We start from the raw sequence: 23,586 nt of genomic DNA, 5'->3' as shown, positions 1-23,586 counted from the left end.
AGCCCCTTGTGCCCTTAAAATGGAATTAAAGAACTTAGAAAGGGAAAAAGTGAAACTTACCTGGGCTGGTACACCGGATTGTCGTCAATCGAAACGATTCATATTGTCGGATGCTAATAGAACATTAAGGTTAATAAACCTGAATAAACATGATTTAAGTACTTTTTTTTTTTTTTTTTACTTATTCGTTTATTTGGAAGGCTCGGGCGCCACTTGGGCATAACAGAGCCGAAATCATCTTTACATTTTTTTATGTTGATTTTACATGTTGTTTTTTTAAATTTATACTGACTTAATACTAGGTTAGTTTTGGGAGCCGAAGTACTCGCGGCTGTTTCGAGGTTAGGGATAACGAATATATAAAGTTGGAAAGGAGGGAATTAAGGGACTTATACTAAATTACTTGCTATCTTATACTAAAAACCTGGATGGGACCGACTGTCCTGGTCTGTAACGGGACTAAACAGAAAGGGCTTTATCGGAAGACAACGACAAGAAGAGGACAAACGGAAAGGGGGGCAACGAAAGACAGGGAGCGAACAACAAAACCAAATTTCGGGCAACGAAAACAAGGAACGTACGAGATCAAATTCTGACATCAACACGTTTCAAAAACTGGTAAATAAGATCCATGTACTCCAAATCAAGGTCTGCCAACACTTCTCTAACGGGTTTCTGTTGTTTTCCTCGGACCCGGAGAGTTTCATACAGCTCAGATCTGACTTCACGATGCTCATCGCATCCCCACACGACATGTTCGATATCCTGGTAAGCCACGCCGCAGACACAGAGATTGCTTTCCGAGAGCCCAATACGGAAGGTATGTGCGTTTAACAAATAGTGGTTGGACATGGGCTTACCTCCAACGTCATGTACCAGTAGTACACACTCATAAAACGAGTTTGAGGGTTCTGTGCAAGCAGCTTTTTGAAGTTTTCAATGACCAATGGATTCACAACCTCGCATCGGATGAGGAACCGGAACGATAACTCCGCAAAGCGGTCTGTCAGAGGCTGTACACCAGCAAGTACCTCTAAGCTCATAGTGTGAGTTGAGTTCATGCAACCTAACGCGATCCGAAGGCAACGGTACTGAACCCGTTGAATCTTCAGTAAGTGTGTTTTCGCCGCGGATTGAAAACAGAAGCTACCGTATTCTAAAACCGACAGAATGGTTGTTTGGTACAGCCTGATCAGATCTTCCGGGTGTGCTCCCCACCATGTTCCGGTAATAGTTCGCATAAAATTGATTCGCTTTTGGCATTTTTGTATCAGATACACAATGTGCTTCCCCCAGGTGCATTTAGAGTCGAACCAGAGACCAAGATATTGAGAAGACATGCTATGAGTGATTGTCTTACCCATCAGAACGAGCGGAAACTTAGCCGGTTTGTGTTTTTTAGAAAAGACAACCATCTCAGTTTTCTCCGGAGAGAACTCGATACCCAGCTTGAGAGCCCAAGTGGACAAATTGTCCAAAGTATCCTGTAATGGTCCTTGCAGATCAACTGCTATTGATCCCGTCACAGAAACAACACAGTCATCCGCAAGCTGTCTTAACGTGCAATTTTCCATGAGACAATCATCTATGTCTCTGACATAAAAATTGTAAAGAAGGGGGCTTAGACATGAACCCTGGGGGAGACCCATGTAACTAATTCGTGAAACTGTCAAGTCACCATGAGCAAATCTCATCTGCTTCTCAAACAGCAAATTATACAAAAAGTTGTTTAAAATTGGTGAAAGGCCACTTTCGTGGAGTTTGTCGGAAAGAACATCGACACAAACTGAATCAAAAGCCCCCTTAATATCCAAAAACACTGAGCCCATTTGCTGTTTTTGAGCAAAGGCAAGCTGAATTTCTGAAGAAAGTAACGCAAGACAGTCGTTCGTTCCTTTGCCTCTGCGGAAACCAAATTGTGTATCTGACAACATGCCCTTCGATTCAACCCATTTGTCCAGTCGAAAGAGAATCATCTTCTCCAACAACTTCCGTAGGCAAGACAACATCGCGATTGGACGGTACGAGTTATGATCCGACGCGGGCTTCCCTGGTTTTTGAATAGCTATCACTCTCACTTGCCTCCAATCATCCGGAACGAAGTTGTTATCCAGGAACTGATTGAACAAGTTCAACAAGCGCCTCTTAGCGACGTCGGGGAGGTTTTTAAGCAAGTTGAACTTGATGCGATCCATCCCTGGAGCAGAATTGTTACATGAAAGGAGAGCAAGTGAGAATTCCACCATCGAAAACGGTCTATCCATGTCATCCCTATCTTCGGAAACGTTACGAATTATTCGCTCCACGGGTACGGAATCTGGACAAACTTTTTTTGCGAACTTGAGAATCCACCGGGGAGAGCTTTCCCTATCCTCGTTAACCGACGACGCGTTACGCATTCTTCTCCCGACGTTCCAAAGAGTTTTCATCGAAGTCTCGCGCGACAAGCCCTCGACGAAGCGACGCCAATAACCGCTTTTCTTCGCCTTGATCAAGTTCTTAAACTTGCGTTCAAGGGAAGCGTACCGCTCAAAGTTTTCGACCGTACCGCGTTTACGAAACTCTTTAAACGCCGCGGATTTCTCGCGATAGATTTCTGTACACTCACTGTCCCACCATGGATTGGGGGGTTTCCTACGAACCGACGGACCTGGTACTGGCCGACGTTGTACCTGAAGCGCGCTACCGATGATCAGTTCTGAGAGAAACTGATACTCTTCCCGCGGTGGAAGGACTTCTACAGATTGCACACCGTCGATGATTGCTTCCGCGTACTTCCCCCAGTCAATGTGTTTCGTGAGGTCATAGGTGATGTCAATAGATGGAGGCTGCTGTGGGCCATTGGAAATAGAAACAACGATCGGCAGATGATCACTACCATGGGGATCCTGGATAACCCTCCATGTGCACTCCAGCGATAGTGAGCTCGAACAGATTGAGAGGTCTAATCGGCTGTCTCTAGGACTGCCATCTTTAGCTGGAGGTGCCACTCGCGTAACTTCCCCAGTGTTCAAAATTGTCATGTTGAAGTCGTCGCAGAGGTCATATATCAAAGATGAACGGCTATCATCGTACAGTTCCCCCCAGCCTGTACCATGGGAGTTAAAATCTCCCATCAGCAGCCGTGGCTCAGGCATAACCGAGCAGATGTGAGCGAGATCTCTGCGAGATATCGCAGTTCTCGGTGGAAGATAAATGGAGGCGAAACTTAGGCTTCTCCCCCGGATAGTCACTGCACATGCGACGGCTTCAATGCCTGTCATCGGGTGTATATCGACTCTATAAAATGAGTGCTGCTTTTTGATCCCTAAAAGCACCCCTCCATACGAGTCGGATCGATCAAGGCGGATGATATTGAAATCGGTAAAAGGTAGGGTCACATCAGGTGTCAGCCATGTTTCGGAGAGCGCAAAAACATCGCATTGTAAATTGCTAAGTAAAAATTTAAAAACGTCTAATTTCGGTACTATACTACGACAGTTCCAGTGTAGCACAGAAATCATATCTTCGACCTCGGTGGTTAAATTAGCCATCGAAAGATACGATTGTCGCAAGAAGAGGCATTTTAGAAGCCAGCTGCTTCAAAAGAGGGGACACACAAGGAAGAAGTCCTTTAATAATGTTCTTCACTGAGTCGGGAGCATTGAAGAAGTTCAGAATGATGTCTACGATGCCAGACAGCGTAAACATCGGAGCACCAAGGGGTTGTTCCTGGTTCTCTGAATGCTGTCCCTCTGGCTGAGAAGTCGAAAAAATTGGAACATCTGGGATTTTTGATGTTCCTGGGAGCGAAGGAAAGTCCCGTTCATCTTGGATTTTGAATCCAGGAGGTGAACGTTTGGTGCCTTTCTTAACACTCCTAGAATTTGTCACGGTGGGTTGGGGGTCACTGCTAGGCAGATTCCGAGGTTTTTTGGTTGGTCTCTGGAGCCTCATCCGTTTCCTCGTTTCACCTTTGAAAACAAAGGGAACCCCGTCTCCAACCTCAGAGTCAGAGCCCTGATCATCGAGAGACAAAGACGAGTAGATGTTGCGTGATTCAACGACCGGAGCAGCTTTCTTCAGCATCTCGGCGTAGCTTCGCCTTGAACGCTGCTGCAACGACCGTTTTTGATGTTGTTTTTGCTGTATGTACTTCGGGCAGACATTGAGATCATGTGGACGGTCACTGCCACAATAAACACACTTGGGCGGCGTTTTACACGCACCGTCCACATGTCTCTCCCCGCATGTTGCACAGCGAGGTTTGTTGCCGCAGTACTGGGCAGTGTCGCCCAGCTGCTTGCAATTGGTGCAGTTCATAACCTTTGGTACATACAGCCGCACAGGTAGCCGAAGTTTGCCAATCACCAGCAGGTCTGGTAATGCTGATCCGGAGAAGGTCACACAAAACTCATCCGATGGTGTGTAAACCTTTTTCTCGCCCTCCTGGCAGACCGAATGCAGTTGCCGGCAGTCCAGTATCTGGACAGGAGGAAGAGAAGGGTTCTTGAAGCGACCACAGCCTTGCATGATCGTTTCGCAGGTCAAAGATCCCTCGGCGACCTTCCCCGAGATCTCGACCTGATGGCTTGGAATGTAAACGAAATATTCAAGTGTGAAGAGCTCATAGGCCACAATCTCATTAGCCTGCTTTCGGTCACCAACCGAAACCCGAAGCTTTCCTGTACCAACCATGTCAATGGCGATAACAGAAGAAAACCGCTTTGTCAAGTCCTTGCTAATCTGAACGGTGTTCAAACGTTTGCCTTTGGGTCGGAAGAAAACAACATATGGCCCGCCAAAGTCGGGAGGGTAGGCCTTGAGACGGGGGGACGTCGAAACAGATTTACTGTTGGTGTCCATTGCAGAAGCGTCAGGGTGAAGGGAGACAAAGGGATTAGCATTTACATCGCCATGTTGGCTCGAGCAATCCGATGCCAATAATGTAGCTTCGTTAATGCGGTACGACGTACCCCCGCCATCTTCATCATCGCCCATTGTGGTAGCTAACTACCACCACGGGGCACTCAAAAATTAACACTATCACGGGGACGAGGAATAATCGAAAAACAAGGGACAAAAATAACGCTACAGGAAAAGTGAGAAAAAAATGCTTATATACCAAATTAAATCTAATCAAAGAGTCAGTGGAGAGGGGGAACAACGAAGGGTAACTTTATGTACTTATCTTTGTGCACTCTGTATAGCCACAGGCTCGACGACGACGCACTGGGAAGAGGCGAGCTGCTGCTGAGCGCCCGTCACGCTCTCTGCTTTTCTCTCGGTGGGCTGCTGCTGTCGACGACGATGAGCTTGGGTACTCACTGGAAGAACCCGATCACGCCCGCGCGAGCGGCGTGGTATGCGGGGGGTGCTGCACTGCTGTGCTCGATAATCGGTCAATCCGCCACGTGATACAATAAAAACGTGAAATTTTCTCAAACTAACTGAACTTTTGCGGCAAAAAAAGTGGCCTAGCCAACCGCACTCGTCCCACTAGGGATAACCACTTAAACACTTGATCACTCGGAAAACTAGCGCTTTGGAAATTAGCTACCGAACTGGGAGTATCTGGAGACAAACCGGACGAACGAAAAGTTGCGACTGTCTCACACGAACGCTCGCCAAAGAGTGATTTAAGTACTTTTACTGGGTTAATTACAGGTCACTGTCCTTGTAAATCTTACCTCAAAACAATTGGGAGAGTGCAAGATGATAAGTGCTGGTTTTGCAAATTAGAGAGCGAAAGCTCTGAGTATTTACTGTGCGAATGTGCTGCGCTTTATCGTAAGCGCTGCCAATACCTTGATAAGGGCCTGTTGGCGCCGTGGGAAATATGGGTCTGCAATCCCAAAAGGGTGCTGATTTTCATTAGAAATATAGTACCTGATTGGGACACACGCCAACTACTGGGAGGATAATCCCTTCTAAATAGGAACCAATACTTCCAATACGGCAAAAACAAAGAGGATCACACCACAATAGATCAAATAAATGGTCGCAGTGGTATCATGTCCCCAACACAGGAAAAAAAAAAAGAGGCGGCTAGGCCAAGGCAAGTATGATGGGGTATTTATGGAGACACTCCGCCATGAGCGAAACCTTCTTGGTTTAGACGGTAACGAGTTCTGGCAGCGGTGCCCTCGCGTGCGTGCGTTGCGACCATACCTAAGCACGTCCACCCTAGAAATGGGAGGTCACTGGTTACTGGTGGACTCAAGCAATTGCGGACTTGCGCCGCGTCTGCCTACGGGATAGGTGACAGATGCAGCGAGCACGATCTAAGAAAGAGCGAAACGAACGGTGGGTGGTGTTCACCACTGCAAAAGACACGCTGAAGACCGAGTTAAGGGCAAACAAAAAAGCCTGTTTCGAGGGTCTCTGTCAGAGTGCCAATGCGAATCCGTGGGGTGATGCCTACAGGATTGTGATGGCCAAGACGAGAGGTGTAATGGCTCCTACAGAGCAATCTCCAGAGATATTCGAGGGGATCAACGCGAGGCTTTTTTCGCGTCATCATCCCAGTCCTTGGCCTCCTTTCGTAGGACAGCCGAGAACTGGGGCTGGCGATGAAGAGAGGGTCACCGATGTGTAATTTTTGGGAATAGCAAAGTCCTTTAACGTAGGTAAGGCCCCAGCCCCGGATGGAGTTCCGAACCTGGCCTTAAACCCATATAAACAGTGGTGAGGTCCCATATAAAAAGCGTGACATAGAGGAGAGGGGGGTTGAAAAAGGACGTAGTTTGTGTGACATAATTTGTGTATCACCCCTTGACTAACTCGTTTTCGCTCAAATGCTGAACGTAGCTCCTGGGAGTCCAAAACAATCGATACAGAAGGTAAGGCTTGGCATTTTTCGAATTTTATGTTTTTCATATAAGTGTGGGCCACCCTAATACGCCCTTTTCAAATGGTAGTCTAGATAAATGTTAGATTATGCAAAATTGCTTCTTCAATCATTCTTTAAATATCCATAAAGTTTCATTGGTTGATGAGAGGCTACTGAACCTATATATGGCCATGTTGGCACGAAACACGATGAAAAATATTCACTCAATGTGGACATGAAAAAAGTTTTTGTTGGAAAAACTTTTTTCCCTTAAATATGTCACAGCAACATTGTTTGGAGAAAATGTAGGTAATTGAAATACCTTTCTCCAAAAAAAAATCATCGATTTAAGAACATAGGGTTTTTTGTAATATTGATTAAAATTTTAAAACCTTTATTTTCCAGTGTAGGAATTAATTTTGTATTTTTTAGATATTTTTCTAAAAAACTTCATGGAATTTCACGATAGTCCGCCATACAACACTTTTTTGTAGGTATTGTCATTTTTTAGTTACATCGATTACAAAATGCATGAAAAAAATTAGGCCCTCTTCAAATGTTACTCTTGAAAAATTTCGAAAAACAAAATATGCAAAGTTGCTTAGAAAGACCTATTGTTTTTGCCCACAAAGTTTCGTTCGATTTTGAGAGGGTGCTGCCAGCCCCATAGAAGGGTTGGCGCGAAATTCGTCAAAAGTAGCTATTGCATGCATGGAAGAGGCAGAACCTGGTTCTATTGCCAAAGGCGGGGAAACCACCCGGAGACCAATATGCTTGATCGACATGGCGGGGAAAGTGCTCGAAAAGATCATCCTCAATTTTGAGAAGAATGTTGAGGTTCACCGAGGGTGGAAATGGTCTTTCGAGCAACCAGTACGGCTTCCGGAAGGGAAGTTCCACCGTAGACGCTATCCTGTCGGTTACAAAAACCGCCGTTAAAGCACTCGAGCGTAAGAGAAGAGGGATTCGCTACTGTGCAGTAGTGACTCTGGATGCAAGGAATGCGTTTAATAACGCCAGTTGGCCAGCTATTGCCGATGCGCTCTTGCGTCTGGGGATACCCGGGTACCTGTACAGAATCCTCGGAAGTTACGGTGTTACGTAATGTCATGTACGACGAGATTGCGCCTGCAAAAGAGCTTCCATAGCTATAGTGGCACTGTCCCGGATGATGTCCAATAACACTACAGTGTATGCCAGTAAGCGCAAGCTTCTGGCTCGTGTCGCTTTATCCATACTAAGGTATGGCGGCCCAGCTTGAGGGTCGGCGCTAAGTACCAAGAGCTACCGTGGTAAGGTGGAACGTACTTATAGGCTAATGTGTCTGAGAGTTGGGAGAGCGTACCGTACCGTGTCACATATTGCACACTGCGTTATCACTGGTATGGTGCCTATCGGTATTCTTAGGTATCAGAGAAGACATAGAGTGCTTCGAACAAGAGGCATACGCAATACTGCCAGATTGGCCACCGTGGTTAAACGGCAGCGCGCGTAGGACTGTCTCACCAAAGGTAGACTCACAGGTTGATCCCGAGGGTTGATAGTTGGGTTAACAGACGCCTTGGGGAAATAACATTTTACCTGTCTCAGATCCCTTCCGGCCATGGATACTTCCGACACTATCTACATCGTTTCAATCACGGTTTTCAAAACGGTTTCTTCCAAATGTCCAGTTTGTGCTGGTTTGGAGGAAACGGCGGAGCACGTTTTGTTCTGTGCCCCGCGTTTTCGCGCAATGCGTGACCGCATGCTTATCATCTGCGGAAAGGACCCAACTCCGGGTAATCTTGCCCAGAGGATGTGTATTGATGAGTTTGGCTGGAATGCTGTTTCAACGGCTAGTACCTTCATCGTCTTGGAGTTACAGAGGAGGTAGCGCGTGAGCTCGGAGAATGGCTAGTTCAGATGCGATACAAGCGGTGGTTCAGGGGTTCGGAGTCGGCTTCGTAGGTCATAGCGGTGCCCTGCGGTCGAAATCGACCCTTAAAGAGAGTAAGTGGCCGCGTGGAGAACATCCTGGTAGCATTGCTGTCGTGGCGTTGGTCTACTGGGTTGGATCCGAGTCCGCGATTGGAAAAGGGTCCTCGAAAAGGCCGGGCAGGTGGATCACCATGTCAGCACACGCTGTGCAGCTTGAAGCAGGCGTGGTGTCGACCCTGCCTGCCTTCCGAGGACAAAGGAAGTGGTAAGGACCACTCCGGAAACTGACTAAGCGCCAACATGCTACCTTGGTGGACTCTCCAAAGCGAGTCATCGATGTTCGTTGTTGCAGCCTACGCAGCTAACCTTGAGGTGCCTTCTTGGTAGTTCCGGAGAGACGAAGGGTTTGGCGACCATGGGAATGTTTTTAGTGGGTCGAGGAAAGAGTAGTCCTGGCTTTCACTTTTTATTTTTTGGTAGAAGACGGTCCTTAACCTCAATCTACCTTTTGTCCGGGTGTCTGTTGAGCAGATTATTCCCACATGGCTTAGAAAAAAAAAAACTAAGCATTGCAGACACGACCAAGCTCTATTTATCAGCGTGGCCTATTTTACCCCAATTCCACCCTCTGAGATTATTTTTTGACATGGCCATCGTTTTACCATTTGACGAACAGCTCGGTCTCGTTGACAGCCAGCAAGCGGGTGATTGTTTGATATTTACTCTCGCATTCTGCATACATGTACCCGCGAAAACGACGACGCGGGCGACATACAGCCCCTCGTGTGGCTTAATTGAAAAAGGTGTACGTAGGTGATCTGTTGAAATGCCACCACCAGCCATCATACGGCTGCCGCTTTTGCCATTTTGCCAGGCATCAACGGGGAAACGCAATATAACAATATCAATTTAACTGGCAAAGAAACGGGAGCATAACCGGAAACTCTGCATTGAAAAAATGTAAATTGATACGTGGCAACTGGAGAAAACGTAAACATTCAATAATAAGATTATTTTTTGTCAATTTGAACTGTTTGCCATTTCACTGATACGTGATTACTTTTGCGAAGGATTTATTTTGATCGAGTTTGAAATATACGAAAACATGATTTTAAACACATTATTTGGAATCATGAATCAGTTTTAGTAGTGATAGTATTGTCCGGCTTGGTAATGTCAGATTTATGAAAGTCAGAAACTTTTTATTTTAATCAGCGATTATATGTGATTTTTGTTTTTGAAAGTTAAGTTCTTGATTTTATACCTATACAAAACAAAACCTTGATTTTTAATATTTGTTATATTAAATATTAAAAATCAAGGTTTTGTTTAGATATTTAAATAGCAATACGGAATTCGGTATTTTTTCAAGAAAGTAGAGTTACTGAAAACTGAATTATTAGTTCAGTAAAAATGAATTGTATATGTACTTGAAAATTGTTGTTCGAGATTTAGTAGTCATGTTGCCTACCGAAACTACCGAAATAGTTTTGATGTCTCGAATTTTGAAATGTGTAATATTCAATAATCCTAATATTTACCACATGAAGACGAAATTGTGTTAAGCTATGAGAACGCGTGCATGCAGCGTATTTCAATTAATTATTAAATGATTTTCAACACAATGCTGTAGGCTAAATTTGGGATCAAAGCGCAAAAACGTGAGTAGGGATCAAAACGTTTATCATTTTTTTATCACGAGAAGGCCTATCTGTAGCAATACAGTTTCTTACCGATTTTGGCAACACCCGTTTTTGTCTACTCCCGATTTTGGCAACACCCGTTTTTGGCAACATTTTCTTACCGTTTTTGGCAACACCCGTTTTTGGCAACATTTTCTTACCGTTTTTGGCAACACCCGTTTTTGGCAACATTTTCTTACCGATTTTGGCAACACCTATTTTTCACCACAATTGTTTTTACCGATAAATGTATATTTTAGTCTTAGGCGGCATCCGCGAGTATTGTGTTGTTATTTGCTGTGCATGCATCGCTCCTGTAGGGGTGAGTATGGCAGCATAATCGTTCGCGTTCACTATTGTCTCGAGTGAAAATCAAAACAATAGATGCGCGGGTGTTTAGTGTTCAGTATTGTGTTGTTATTTGCTGAGTATTGTGTTGTTCTTTACAGAGAAGAACATTAATCAAGACAACTAGATGATCGGCATTGAACCACAAAAACCCCACAACAATTGGTGAGATCTTTCCAATATTATTTATTTATATATAATTCTACTTCAAAATATTTACTTTATAACTGCATATAAGTTGAAAATTCGCTATTTTCAACATCTTTTCATCTATTGGAAGATGCTTCAGTTCTGGGCTCTTTCTAAGTTGATGAAGGGATTTATAAATGCTTGCAAGGACTTGGCCAGGTGTGTGGAGCTGAGTGAATCTATGACATTGTAGATAGTAGCGATAGGGCCCATATAGCCGAGGCGGTAAACGCACGGGTATTCAGCATGACCATGCTGAGGGTGACGGGTTCGATTCCCGGTCGGTCGAGGATCTTTTCGTAAAGGAAATTTCCTTGACTTCCTTGGGCATAGAGTATCTTCGTGCCTGCCACACGATATACACATGCAAAATGGTCATTGGCAGAGGAAGCTCTCAGTTAATAACTGTGGAAGTGCTCATAGAACACTAAGCTGAGAAGCAGGCTTTGTCCCAGTGAGGACGTTACGCCAAGAAGAGGAGAGAGAGAGAGGAGGATAGTAGCGACATCAGCAATGTCAATGGAAATATTCAACTTTGCAACTCCATCCAAGATTTGTGCAAGTATTCATGCTATGCTATGCTATGCTATGCTATTTTAGTCTTAGGCGGCAAAATACGTAAAAAAGCTTTACGGAGGAGGAAGGTAGGGTCAAAGAATGTAGGTTTTAGCATTACGTAATAAAATGATGCTGCCCTACTTTGAAATAGGACCCCCCCCTTCGCCCGAGCGATTGAGTAAAGAATGTTGAGTTTTGATCAGATTTTGATTATCGTGTGATTTTCATAGTTGATACATCTGTGTAAACAGTGTTGGTACATCAGTCTGAACAAGCCTGTTTAGCAGCTTTAGATCGAAATTCGTTGAAATTGTTGATGATATCGTGAGTTTCATTGTTTAATGTGAACCTATTGCAGACTGAATTACAAAATTGTTGTTGTTCACAGCAAAATCACGAAAAATGGCAAGCGTTGAGAAACAAAAGCGAAACTCTCTCACCTTGAGCGATAAGGTCGCAGTTCTACAAGCAATAAGGGAACATTCAACGCCAAAAGCTGAATTGGCAAGGCGATTCAATGTCCACCGGAGTACGATTCGGAAAATTGAAAAGAATTCTGAATCAATTTTGGCAGCTGCAGTGAATAAAACTGGCCGAAACAGGAAACACTGGAAGTATGCGGCAAAAGGCAAGTATCGGAAACTGGAGGAAGCATTGTTTTTCTGGTTTCTTAACCAACGGCGATTGCGTCGCAAGGTATCAACCATGATGCTCATCAGGAAGGCCAAAATGTTTGCTCCTCAATTTGGTGTTCCGAATACGGTTCGCTTCTCCGAGCACTGGTCCCACAATTTTAAGATTCGTTATGGAATACGAAAACTGAAGGTATGTGGTGAGTCGCTGTCTTGCGACGTTGACAGCATTGAATCGTTCCGTGAAAGATTTTTCAAAGAAATATCATTGCGAAATTTGACGACGGAAATGATTTATAATGCTGACGAATCGGGACTGTTTTTCAGAATGCTACCAGGAGAGACTTTGGTTGCACCACACGAAACAAGTGCCCAGGGTCATAAAGTCTCCAAATTGCGTGTTACGTTTATGCCATGCTGTAATGTTACAGGTAGTCATAAGTTACCCATGGTAGTTACCGGAAAATCGCGAAATCCAAGGGCAATGAAAAATGTTCGTGTACCAGTAACTTACTTGGCATCCAAAAACGCATGGATGACAAGAACCTTATTCAAAGAATGGTTCTTCAAGCAGTTTGTCCCAGCCGTTAGGCGTTATGCAGCGAAACGGAACATCTCTCCAAGTGCCATATTGCTATTGGATAATTGTTCTGCACATCACTTCAATGATGAACTTGTAAGTGATGACGGGCTGATTGGCGTATTCTTCTTACCACCCAATGTAACCGCAATGATCCAACCAATGGATCAGAATGTTATTCAAAACGTCAAACTTCGCTATCGGGACAAATTATTGCTGGAGACAATGGGAATGGACCAGGACGATGATGCTGAAGAACGGCTGGCCAAAGTAAATATGAAGGACGTTTGCTTTTGGCTACACGAGGCTTGGAATGCTGTAGAAGCCAAAGTCATTCGTCAATCCTGGAGGAAGATTGGAATCATCGATGGAGACTTACTGATGCACGAGGATGATCTTCCGCTGGCCAAACTGTACAACATTCAAACAGAATGCGCTCCGGAAATAGTTCCTCATGATGTGAATGAGCGATACTCATGCAAAGTTTTGAGCGATGATGATGTGGTGAAGCTGGTTTTGCATGATGATGAGGATGTTGAAGAAAATGATTGGAATCTGGAATCTACAACTGAAGAACCCAAACCAATGGACGAGAATGAGGAAGAAAATGACTGGAATGTGGAATATACAGCTGAAGACCCCAAACCAAAGGAAGTTCAACAAAAAGTTGTAACGGATGATGACGTCGTTACCAACATCGAGGCTGTAAATCACCTGGAGAAAGTCATAAATTGGGCAGAACAATCAAAACTCCCAATGGCTGACATTCTTTACTTGCGACGACTACGTGAATCTGCCATCATGAAATGCGTGCGACCTATGCCGTAGGTCCACAATACAGATTGGGATTTTCATAAATATTTCCATGAACCTTTCCATAACTACATAAATGAACTGTAAGGGATTTTAAAGAGAATTACAATAAATACTTTGTTTTTGTATACAATGTGTGCTCTTTTATCGTGATTTAAGTTGATATTTCCATTAGGCTGCTTTGCAAAGACAACCATAAATTACGTCATGGAACATTTAACTCTTTAAATCATTTTCTCTACCCCTTCATTACACTGTTGTAAAGGAATTTCGAAAAAAGAAATAAATGAATCGTCAAGTTTTGCAGAACCACACCTTTATGAAAATCGTGACGTAATTTATGGACGATACATTATAGGATTGATTTGTATCTTGTGAATATTTATAAACTTATCCAAAATAACGCAAAAAATCATAAAGTTTTTCAAAACCACCATTTTACAAATCATGACGTAATATATGAACGCCACCTCAGGGAAGCGTTTGATAACTTTTGAATAGTCCATATTTATACAATAAGGCAAAATAACGCATAAAAATGAAAAATATATCACAATTTTTTTTTTACCGATTTTGGCAACACCCCATTTTGGCAACTTAAATTTCACCTCGTGTTGCCAAAATCGGTAAGAAACTGTATTGCCGTGAAACAAACAACAACAAAGCACCTACTGTCATCGGCACTGTATCGTGTATCGCTTTCAACGTAAACATTACATAGTAGCATGGTTCTCTTACAACATTTGTTCGCCAGTTGATACCTTATACGACGCAACTTCCATATTAACGGATCTACGTGAAAAAATAATGTTTCAACGTTGCTATATTTCAACATTAATTCTACCCTCACGTTTGCTTACCTGATGTAATTGTGTTATATTTTTATTAATGGGTCTATTTTAGAATTTAATAAGGGTAATTTTATTCCGTGTCGAATACTGATAGCGAAGCTTTGATCAGATGAGAGTTCGTCATCAAAATTCCAAAATAACATTCATTTTCTCACACTAGATTATAGTATTTTAGTTGATGTAGTCCTTTGAATCTTCACTAAGAAAAGCATTCCCTGGATTGTGTACATTCAGAATCATACAATGCAAACGATTGAACTTGATTCATGTTCAAAATTTGCATCCAGCAAAAAGTAATTTTGGACACCAAAGAATGGATTCCACTTCCATTAATTTCCCGCACTCATGCCACTTTTTGACAAGTTGCCGTCAGCTGTTCTCCGTCTTCCTGAGCTATATGTAGTTAAGCGGAAGAATCAAATCCAAAATCCGGAACAGCCTCCGGGGATGCAAAACTAAATTAGTATGATTTATGTTTCATTGTATCTCTTTTTCTGTGTCTCGCCACGCCCCATACCTCGCTCGCATCGTAGGTTTGCTACAATTCATAAGTCACGGCAGCGAACTGCACTTGGTGCAATCAGATTCCTCCACTGCTGCTTCCGTACAGTAGCGCGAAAAAGTTTCTCCCGTGGCATCAGACTCCACCAGCAGCAAGCAAGCGTTCGCTGGTGCCGGCAGAGGAATCTGCTACTGCACGCTGCTAGTTCCATATCCGGATCGTTTGGTGGTTCGACGCACTGGCGTGGAAGCAGTTTTCCCAGACGCGCACTTTGAGCTCGTCAAATTGAAAAACTTTCAGTAGGTACGAAACCTTGCTGGTGTATTCGGTGGGGTGTAAGGATAGGATATGGGTGGACAGATGTTCGATGGCGGAAGAGGAGCGGAATGGGCGGATAATTGGCATGGCTGAATGTTAGCTTTATGTTCTCACTTTGGCATACATCAAAATGTTGTACTCTCGGAAGTGATGAATGATTTATAAGTTTCCCGATTGTTTGTGTTGAGAATTTTATTAATCATGGATATGGAATTTTTAGTTAGCTTTGGCCTTGTGTCAATTAGTTAACCGTATATCATAGTTTTTGAACGTATTGCACGTAGAGCCTTATAAACAGAAGGGCAGGAGAGGAAATTGGAATAGATACACTAGAAGAGGTCATGTAAGTCTCAACTTCAGGATAGTTTTGATAACCCAGGACATCTAAGAAAAAGAAAACAGCTACCCGTTTATGTCGTGCGGCTCAATTTGTGTGCTTAGCGGACGACATGAGCATTATCGCCCGAACATTTGGAACGGTGGCAGAACTATACACCCACCTGAAACGCGAAGCAGCAAAGTTCGGACTGCTGGTGAATGCGTCAAAAACATAGTACATGCTGGTAGTAATGTGACAATAGACGGGGATGCCTTCAAGGTGGTGGAGGGATTCGTCTACCTCGGATCTACTGGTGACTGACAACAATTCTACCCGTCAAATACGAAGGCGCATCATCAGTGGAAGTCGTGCCTACTACCGACTCCAGAAGAAGTGCGGTCTAAAAAGGTTCACCCACCAATTTTTGAATAGATATAATACAAGTCTGTTGATATCAGACATAACCTACATACATACACGAAATATCTACAGCAATTTCCAGTTCATCGTTAGTTCTATATCTGTCAAATAAGATATGGTTTCGCCCGTGCTTGTTTCATGAAACAAAAGAAATCCAGCTGCAAACAAGCATTTCACTTCCTCTACTAACCCGATTCATACTTTGTCTTCATTATCATTGTTAATGCCTGGTCAAGCAATTTCCTGACGACCATCCACATAGTCCATCGCCCATTCCGCTCGGTCGCATTATTATCCACTATTCGCTGCGCCATCAGCTCTCAATACACGTCGTCCATACTCAAGCCGGCACACACACGAAAGCCAGTCGACCATCATCAACTCCGGGGGGTTTCATAATAGAAATGATAAGTACTATCTTTATTGGAAATAAAGCCCGCGCGTAGACTCAACTCTTGCCCGGGCATCATCCGAACATAAACGGGTCCGCTTTCCGGCTTCCGGTTGGTCCACCCACCACGTCGCTAATCCTGTTTCCGTGCCGCCGCCGCCGCCGCCGGTTTCTTCTCGAATGCACCCGGATGGAGGATTTCTTCGTCATATTTCTCGATTAGTCGTCTTGCCTTGCAGCCGCCGGTCTTTGTTTTGTGTATCTTTCAACAAAGAGCTTGGAACCTAATGGCCGGTACAATACACATATCCCATCGTCAGAGACCCATTTTGTCGACGTAGTCGTCGTCGTCGTCGTCGTCGTCGCTTCGGTAGGACCAGACGATTCTGTGGTAATTGAAAAGGTAATTCTGGGTATTTGTCTTGATGATTGCAGAAAATTGACTCCGGTGAAAATATTGATAGAAGAAGATTAGTACTGTGAACTAGCCCGCATGATTGGTGACGTGAAACCTAGAAGATTTGCTGAAAATAACCCGCATTCAATAACTATTATTTTACCTATGTCTACAGTTTCGTTCAAAAATGTCTATGACATCATTGAAAATCGGTGAATAACTTATTGATTCTTTTAACTAAAAATGACATCTTACTAATAAAAATAATAAATAAATAAATAAATAAATAAATAAATAAATATATGGCAACCGCAGTCATCAATCCATTGGTAATCTTTTTCTTCTTCCTTCTCTTCATTAATGAATTCACATTTCTTAAAAATGAAGATGGAGTATTAATGTCTTCTGCAAAGTTCCAGAAAAAAAAATTGTTGAAAAATGTGCAGGACTAACTATTATCTTATTATTTGTTCAACTTTAAGAGTTAGGTAAGTGTCATGTTTTGTGGACGACCCTTGTTTAGATTTTCTGTTGGATTTTTGGGAACTTTCGAATATTCTACAAAGTTGTTCTTTGTGACGAAATACACCTCCTGCTTTTTTTTTACTTATACACCTTGTCCTTTTTTTACGTCCATGCTTGGCTGAGCGACAAAAAATTCTACCGCTAAGACAATAAGCAAACTCAACAGTTTTATATTTTTTGAAACATCTTCGTGATTAGGAGAAGTGTACAAAAATATAAAAATGTGTATTTTGATCATTATTTTGTCGGTAGAATTTTTTTTCGCTAAGCCAATAGTGGACGTAAATCAAGGTTTAGGTGTATAATGCAACAAGAGAAACAGAGCCTGCATCTCAACTTGGAAGAAATCCCAATTCCTGTAGAAAACATGGAAGGATACCCGAGCAAAGTCTAACAACAAAATGATAGCAAATCGAAAACACGATTTGTAATCAGCAGCAAATTGATATCACATTTTGATATCAGATTGTCTTGATTCAATTTGATTTCAAATTTTGATTTCGTTTTGCTGTCACTTCAACTTTTTATAAATATGAAAGTTTTTAAGAATTTTCAAAACTTCTAGGCGACCTTGTATAATACAACTAATGCTATACCACCAGTGCAATTAACATATTCCATTTAAGTTTTCATATCATTCGAAAAACTATACATTTAACGATTTTTCCATTTTTTCGCACTGATAGCAAAAACAGTTATCAATTTGATATCACTGATGGCAGGAATTGTTTTCAACTTGCTGTTACGGGAACATTTTTCTGCTCTACAAGTTTGTCGAACATCTCATTTCAATATTATGCTTCTGAACTAAATTATGGATAAATGGGTCAAATGATTGCCAGGTGATCGAAAACATCCTTGCTCTAAAGCAATGTTGATCAGCAAGCACGAAAGACCATCACCTTGCCGTAACCCTCTGCGAGATTCGACGGGACTCGAGAGTGTCCCTGATACTTGAACTACGCACATCACTCGATCCATCGTCGCCTTGATCAATCGTATCAGTTTATCCGGGAATCCGTATTCGTGCATAACCTGCCACACCTGTTTTCGATCGATTGTATCATACGCCGATTTGAAATCGATGAACAAGTGGTGTGTGGCCACTTTGTATTCGCGGCATTTCTGCAACACCTGGCGGATGGCGAACATCTGGTACGTTGTAGCGCGTTTACCCATGAATCCAGCCTGATATTGTCCCATGAACTCTCTTGCAATTGGTGATAGACGGCTATGCTACGGAAACGGCTAATCAGTTTCGTGGAAATCAAACGATACTATTTGATTTTACCCAACGTTTCGACCACTTTTTTGGTCTTCTTCAGGGGTGAAAAAGACTAAAAAAGTGGTCGAAACGTTGGGTAAAATCAAATAGGGTAAGAAATCAAACTTTGAGCTAGTCAAATTGTAATCTTAACCATTCGAAATTCATTAAAACGACGTACTTTTTAGGCAAATATTGTCCCAAAAAAGATGTTAAACAGCTTTCCGTAATATAATCTGATAACATAAACTTTAAAAGCATTGAAAAAAGCGTTTTTGCCATCGAAAATAAGCAATTGAAAAATCACTGTGATTTCACCTATTTCCCCCAGAGAAAGCACATTTTCGGTGCACCCATACAGCTCATTCATTGCATCACACGCAAAAGTAAATACGTCAAATGAATGCTTATTTATCGTAGAATCGACCAACCGAATAATATTCCGCATTATTTGTCATAAAATTATCAAACTTAAGTGATTCTTACTTGGAGAATGTTATCTTAAGTTGAACCATTTGTAATCTAAATTTGAACTAGTAAACGGGGGGTGAGCTTCCAGTGTTGGCCTGTAGATTGCGCTAGTGGTTGCTTTGTTTACTCTTGGGGATGAAAAATTCCAAATTTAGTTTCCAAATTCCTAAAGAATTTCGAACATTCTGAGTTGAGATTCCACTGCCTAATGAAGAATAGGTATAAGAATTAGCAGATTCATGTGATTTTCAATTGTGTAGCATGGAATTGGCTGTTTTGTGAGTTGCTCGAGCTGCTGCCGCCAGTAGTTCAAATTAAGATTAAAATTAGTTCAAATTATGATTACGATGGTTCAAATTAAGATTAAAATCATTGTTGATGGAAAATCGAATATTTCAATGAAATTCGGTGCAAATACAAACTTTTTACCATTTAACAGAAAGCTTATACCCGTGGCTTTCATGTACATACGATTTCGCCGTAGTAAAATATTTCAATGTAGGAGAAAAATTCACTTAAAATTTGCACTGCTTCAGAAAGCCGCAATTTGGTTCAAATTTTGATTACCTACCCTACAATCATTTGATTTCCTCGAGACTGCTTAGCCGTTTCCGTAGCATAACTATCCCATTCAATCGAACCCTCCCAATCCATTCACGGTGATAGACGGCGGTATAAAATTTGAGAAAGTATCTAGCAGGCAGCGCTCAGTAGTGTGATCGCGCGATAGTTCCCGCAATCGAATTTGTCGCCTTTTTTGTAAATGGGGCACACGAATAATGGAAGGTATTATAGAGGAATTCCTGAAATAATTATAATACTCCTCCAGAAGTTATTGCAGGAATTCCTCATGCCATTACAACTACGTACAAAAATATCTGCTGTGGATCCACTAGATATTTTTTCGAAATTTCCTGGGATTTCTTCAAGGATTCCTACAGAAACTTTTCTTAGTCTTTTTCCCATAATTCCTGAAGGAAATCCACTTGAGATTCCTCCAGATATTCCTACTAAATTTCCCCACGGACTTGTACTTGGATTCCTCCAACAGTCCCTTTTGCATTTTTCTGTGGATTTCTCCAAAAGTTGCTCCAGGAACTCTTAAAAAAATACTCTAGGAGGGCCCACTGGGATTTCTGCAGGAGTTCTTTTTGTGATTTTTGCAGGATTTTTTTAAAAGCATCCACAAATTCCATTTCAAATTTCTCCATAAATGCAGGCTGGATTTTCTTCAGGAAATCCTCATGTCGTGCCTCCGGTAGTACCTCTTTGAATTAACCCAAGAATACTTCTGGGACATACTGGAAAAACTTGTAATTAGAAGGCACGAAATGTTGCTAATTGACAAATTGAGAGATGAAATTTGTGAAAAAAATCGCGTTCTGGTGGGATTCGAACCCACGACTCCGTATTCGCTAGACCGGCGCTTTAACCAACTAAGCCACAGAACAGGTAATGGTTCTGCGGAATAGAAAGCCAAACTGACTCCGAAGCCGCACCGTGAACACTCCTATTTCACAAACTCATCTCTCTTTTCGGCTTAGATGCCAATCCACACTCCTGTTTGAGCCCACTAACGACAAGTGCGAGCGAATTATTTATATGAAGCCGAGACTTACTCTCGAACTCCGCATACCTAGCCACCAGGCAGTTTGTTTTGCTGGTGTCTAATTAGTATGCGTCGAGAGCTCGGCACGGTCGGACGCTCGGACGACCGAACTGGGATTACCTCTATACATTCTTGTTGGAATTCCCCAAACTATTCTTGATAGGATTCATCCAGCAATCACTGCTGTCACTTCTCTAAGAGATTCTACAGAAGTTCACCAGGAGACTTTTTTCAGCAACTCCTTCAGAATTTATTTGGGGATTCTTCCAACAATGCCGCTACTGATTATTCCTTTTCGTTTTCTTCGAGAGTTTATATTGGAATTTCTCCTGGAATACTGAAGGGATTTCTCCAGGAATTCATGGTGAGAATTCTCTAGGAAGTCTTGCTGGGATTCCTCAAGCAATTCCTGACGGAAATTCTCCGGCAATTCCTGACGGAAGTTCTTCAGCAATTCACGCAGGATTCCTAAGGATTCCAATAACTGCAAAAGGTTCCAGGTCATTTGGCCGAACGCCATTTGGCCGAATGCCGTTTGGCCGAACGTCATTTGGCCGAATGCCGTTTGGCTGAACGCCATTTGGCCGAAAGGATCATTTGGCCAAATTCCATTTTTTGCCGAATGCCGTTTGGCCGAAAATGAAAGATGGACATATGTGACCATGCCAGCGTTCCTCGCTTCCGTATATCTCGAAAGAACAGCCTATGATTCAAAGAAGGAAAAATCTGTGACAAAATATTGGCAGATTCAACGCCAACTAATCCCTGAATGTCAAAACTAGAAAGAATAGCCTATGATTAAAAGAAGGAATAATTTCTGATGATCATATTGGTAGTTAGAATCTCATAAATTTCCTCTGAATCTTTTGATCATAATTCGGCCAAACGACCTATTCAGCCAGATGGCATTCGGCCAAATGGATTTCGGCCAAACTGCCTTCGGCCATACGGCATTCGGCAAAATGGCCGGACACCCTGCAAAAGTACCATCTGTAAATTCTTGTGAAATTCTAGCAAGAATGCTTGGGGAGATCCTGGTATGAGTTCCTAAAGGAATCCCAGCAAGTATTCCCGGAGTTATTTCGAAATTGACTCCTTGAGGAATCATTGGAGAAATCCTTTAAGAAATCATTGGAACAATTTCTGGAGGAATCTTTGAATAATCAATGGAAGAATCCCAGCAGAAATTTCTTACAGAATCTCATCAGGCGTTCCTTGAGCAATTCTACGAGGATTTCTCGAAAGATTAATCCAGCGATTCTTGTAGGGATGACTGCTGTGGCTCCTCCGTCCTTCCAGATCCTTCCAGGATTTCTCCTTGGATTCTTCTCCAGGGATTTCACTCGGCATCCATCTTGCAATACATCTAGTAAACAGCAGGGAATCTTTCAAATACTCCTTCTTGAGTTTCTTCGGAAATTCTTGCTGAGATTTGCAGGAATTTCAGCAGCAATATCTTCAACTATTGCTCTTGAGAGTCCTTGAGGACTTTTTGGAGGATTCTTTGCAGATATTGCACGGAAAACCCAGAAAAAAAATACTGGGAGATTCCTACCTGAAATGTCTAGAAAAACCTCAGTAACAATCCTGTAGTAATTTCAGCAGTAGTTGCCAAAACAATCTTAAGAGGATTCCCAGTAGAAAAACCTAACTCTAAGTAGGAGAAATCCAGGAATAAATTACAGCATGAATTACTGGAGAAATCCCAGCAACAAATTTTTAGTAGTAATGCCAGAAAAATTCTTGGATGAGTCTTTGTAGAAATGTTTGGAGGAATTCCAAAAAGATTTGCTGAGGAATCCTTGTTTAAAATTTCTGGAGGAACCACAGGAGAAATTTCTGGAAGAGTACATGGAGAAATCCCTTCAGATGTCCCGATAATAGCTTCTAGAAAAATCCCCGCAAGCATTCTCGGGTGATTTTTGAGAATGAAATCTGAATGTATCCTTGGAGAAATCACTGGAGGAATCATTCTGGAAATGTTTGGAAAAGTCTACCTCTTGGGACGAAGCTCTTGATACAATACCTGGCATGAATTCCCTGGAGGAATCTCAGAAGAAATTCCAGAAGGAACCCTTTCTTCAGCAATCCCAGCAGGAATCCTCTAGAGAAGCCCATCAGGTATTTCTGGAGGCAATAATTTTGGAATTTCTCCAAGGAATATTGAACATATTCTTATACATAATCCTTCTAAGATACCATCAAGGATTCCTCCAGAGATTTCTCCAAGGTATTCTATAGAAATTCCACTTGTGATTTGTTCAAATTCAAGGATTTTTAGATTTTTTTCTCATAGTACCAGCAGGAATGCCAACTAGATTCTTCTCCAGGAATGCTTGCTTGGATTTCTCAAACATTTTCAGCTAGAATTGTTTTAGAATTCCCTTTTGGAGTCCTTCTAGAATTCGTAGAGAATTTCCAGCAGATATTGTCTGAGAAATCTCAGCAAAACTTCCTGGTGGATTTTACCAGAAATTTTTGAATGTTTCCCAGCATCACTTCTGGAGCAATCCCAGCTATATTTCCTAAAGAAATTCGAGGTGATTCTCAGCTGAAAAATTTGTAAAAAAATTTCTGAAATAATCCTTGTATAAATTCCCGAAGAAATCATAGCAGGATATTTTTAGAGGAATCGCAGCTGCAATCAATAGCGTGGGCAGCCTTTTTTACTCATTCTTCTGAATCAAGGCGTGAAAAAGAAGGTTTCCAGCAATAATTTCTCCAAAATTCCTAGGTTCTCTACAGAAATTTCACCAAGATCTCCTTCAAGAAGTTTTTTTTGGAATTTCTTCCTAGACGGCTAGTTTTGGATTTCCCGACGTTTCGGCCGGCTTTATTTGGTCTTTATCAAGGGAAAAATCATTCACCCTTTTTTATAGTCATTGAGTACAATCAAGTGGTGAAGTGTGCTCCTGTGTAGTCCAGAAAATTTGTAAAATCTATATGTATGATAATTGCAGACAACATGAAGCCTACACCCTGTATG

Source organism: Aedes albopictus, chromosome 2, assembly GCF_035046485.1.
Source record: "Aedes albopictus strain Foshan chromosome 2, AalbF5, whole genome shotgun sequence".
NCBI lineage: Eukaryota > Metazoa > Arthropoda > Insecta > Diptera > Culicidae > Aedes > Aedes albopictus.
Note: the sequence above shows the minus strand (reverse complement) of the source record.